The sequence below is a fragment of the Schistocerca cancellata genome, chromosome 5 (assembly GCF_023864275.1).
Source record: "Schistocerca cancellata isolate TAMUIC-IGC-003103 chromosome 5, iqSchCanc2.1, whole genome shotgun sequence".
Classification (NCBI taxonomy): Eukaryota; Metazoa; Arthropoda; class Insecta; order Orthoptera; family Acrididae; genus Schistocerca; species Schistocerca cancellata.
In genome coordinates, this window is record NC_064630.1 from 591,637,437 (window position 1) to 591,640,969 (window position 3,533).

The 3,533-nt window shown below is 44.9% G+C and overlaps 1 non-coding gene across 1 annotated transcript; it reads left to right on the top strand.

Moving 5' to 3' along the window:
- Positions 1–3,075: 3,075 nt before the first annotated feature.
- Positions 3,076–3,150, top strand: Trnas-cga (transfer RNA serine (anticodon CGA)). Its single transcript has one exon. It is a non-coding gene; the product is annotated as a tRNA-Ser (tRNA).
- Positions 3,151–3,533: the final 383 nt, after the last annotated feature.

Genomic DNA, 3,533 nt, shown 5'->3' on the forward strand with positions numbered 1-3,533 from the left:
CGAATCTCACTTCGTAATCACGATGCCATAGCAAGCTGTTCAAACTCACCCTGCTAGAGAACAACTGCTCCCATAAACTTGGCACAGCGGCTACAATGCAAGTTTGAGGTATTCTCAGAACACAGCAACAGTCAGTGTCCTGGACTTACTGTTGCGTCGTATCTCAAAACTTTCCTGGTATCCTTTGTAAAAGCAAGTCATGTCACTGCAATACGAACGCAAATCCCCATCAGTTTGGACATGATTCCTGTAAAGTTGGGTGCCTATTCGGTAAGTAGTTTTCCTTCTACCCTGACTCAAGTAGCGAATTTTTAATTGTACCCACTCTGTACGTATTACTTACTTGGAATACCGCGCTAAACACTTTTTTCGCCTTTTACTAGTGATACAGTTCCATTACAATCGGAAAACTGCAAAAAGAAATTGTCAATAATACATCCATACGTTGCGGTAAGGTCAACAAACACTGGTGTGTTATGAGGCTTGTACGAGTGTACGGCAGCTACGACCGCACAGGACCCGAGCAACGCAGCACGCTGATAGCCGCCGGACTTTATCGCTTGGCGCCGCCTGCTGCCTGCGGGTGCGAGCTCTGATACAAAGGAAGGCACTTCCTCCCGCTGCATCGGCAGACAGCGAACGCCGCCGGACCTGCGTTCAGCCGCCGTTTCAGCGGCCACAGCGTGCTGTTCCTGTCATCGTGCATGTAATTATAACAAGCAGTAAATCTAGCACACCCAGCGAGGTGACTACGGTTCAAACCCGCGTCTGTCCATCCTGATTTAGGTTTTCCGTGATTTCCCTTTTCGCTTCACGTAAATGCCAGGATGTTTCCTGTGGAAGGGCACGGCTGACTTCCTTCCCCATCCTTCCCTAATCCGACGGGGCCGATGACCTCGCTGTTTGGTCCCCTACCCCAAATCAACCAACCACCAACCAAATCTCCCACCCTCGATTCTTTAAAGAATCTCTCGATTCTTTAAAGAATCTCCCTTGCATACAAGGTGTGGCTGTAAAATAACGGGACTGATGCCGTCACACAGTAAGAGCTGTTATCTTGTTTTGCCGAAAAAAAAAGATAAGTGTAGTAATAGAGCAAAGAATTGTCGAGATTTTTCACATGATTTTGGAAGAACTGCTACTGAAACCTATCTTTTACCGAAACAAATGTATGGTGAAGACTGTTCCTGACGTACGCTACTTTCTGAATGCTTCAAGCGTTTCCAAGATGGTCAAGAAGAAGTTGAAGATGAGTCACACCTCGGACGCCCGTCGACATTAAAAACGAATGAAAATATCGAAGAAGTAGGTAATCTGATCTGATTTGACCATCAGATGAGTATTCGATCGACTGCTCAAACTGTAGAAATTGACAAAGAATGCGTAAGGCAAATTTTGCATAAACGATGTATGCCAAATTGGTGGCAAAAATTTCCACGACCGAACAAAAAGAAGCTCCTGAAAATGTTACTATGGCACTTTAAATACCATTGAAAATGATCCTAATTTCATGGAAAGAGTGATAATATGTGACGAACATTGACTTTTCACTTATCATCCAGGAAATAAACGCCAGTCCATGCATTTGGAGGACCCAACTGCATCAAGAGCAAAAAGGCTCGAACGAGCAAACCAAGATTCGTAGCGATGATAGTTTTATTTTTCTATATTCATGGAATTGTGTATTTTCACTAGGTTCCTAAAGGTCATACTATTATCTAACGTGTCTGGCGGTTCTAGGCGCTGCAGTCCGGAACCGCGCGACTGCTACGGTCGCAAGTTCGAATCCTGCCTCGGGCATGGATGTGTGTGATGTCCTTAGGTTAGTTAGGTTTAAGTAGTTCTAAGTTCTAGGGGACTGATGACCACAGATGTTAAGTCCCATAGTGCTCAGAGCCATTTTTTTATTATCTAACGTTACTACGTTGAGGCCTGAGAAATAAAAAAAAACGAACGGAATTGTGCAAGAACAAGCCATGGTTTGTACATTGCACCGGCTCATATTGCATTGTCTGCTAACAAGCTTCTAGTGAATTACAGCATCCCAGTATTAGACCACGCACCTTATTCGCCTGACCTAACATGGTGTGACTTTTATCTACTCCCCAAGGTCATATTGGCATTAAAAGAAACAAGATTTCAGTCCGTTGAAGTAGTGAAATAAAAAGTGCTCAAGAGCGGAAGACTTCCAACACTGTTTCCGTCAATGAAAAATTCGCGTGGAGGGTTTTAGGGATAGAGAAGGGAAGTATATTGTGAATGACAATAACTAACCATGTATTTTTTAAATAAAATGTTTTACAGCAATAGTTCCGTTATTTTGTAACAAAACATCGTAAAACAGCTTCAAACATCTAATTACTTTGCCCGCATCTCGTGGTCGTGCGGTAGCGTTCTCGCTTCCCACGCCCGGGTTCCCGGGTTCGATTCCCGGCGGGGTCAGGGGTTTTCTCTGCCTCGTGATGGCTGGGTGTTGTGTGCTGTCCTTAGGTTAGTTAGGTTTAAGTAGTTCTAAGTTCTAGGGGACTTATGACCACAGCAGTTGAGTCCCATAGTACTCAGAGCCATCTAATTACTTTACAAATGAGTTAATATGTTAAATATTTCACGTTAATCATGTAACGGAGAAAAGTTTTAGAAGGTTTGAAATTATATTTAAAGGTTCCAGAATGAAATTTTCACTCTGCAGCGGAGTGTGCGCTAATATGAAACTTCCTGGGAGATTAAAACTGTGTGCCCGACCGAGACTCGAACTCGGGACCTTTGCCTTTCGCGGGCAAGTGCTCTACCATCTGAGCTACCCAAACACGACCCACGCCTCGTTCTCACAGCTGTACTTCCGCCAGTACCTCGTCTCTTACTTTCCAAACTTCACAGAAGCTCTCCTGCGAACCTTGCAGAACTAGCAATCCCGAAAGAAAGGATATTATGGAGACATGGCTTAGCCACAGCCTGGGGGATGTTTCCAGAATGAGATTTTCACTCTGCAGGTTCGCAGGAGAGCTTCTGTAAAGTTTGGAAGGTAGGAGACGAGGTACTGGCAGAAGTAAAGCTGTGAGGACGGGGCGTGAGTCGTGCTTGGATAGCTCAGTTGGTAGAGCACTTGCCCGCGAAAGGCAAAGGTCCCGAGTTCGAGTCTCGGTCCGGCACACAGTTTTAATCTGCCAGGAAGTTTCATATCAGCGCACACTCCGCTGCAGAGTGAAAATCTCATTCCGAAAAGTTTACAGTTCAGTAGTCTGAGAGGCGCAGTGCTGTGACAGGCAGCAGTGTATTGTAAACCCCCGATAAACAGGATGGTGGGGATGAGTAAAGGGTGTATTGCTTATGCCTGATAAACAGGATGGTGGGTGCTGAGTAAAGGCTTACGTTTCAGTAGTTTGACAGGTGAAGTGCTGGGACAGGTTGTAGTCTATTGCTTACACTTGAGAAACAGGGTGGTGGGAGGAGAGGAAAGATTTACATTTCAAAAGGTCTGATAAGTGGAATACTGCGACAGGCAGCCATGAGGTTATGTTTACACCTGAGAAACA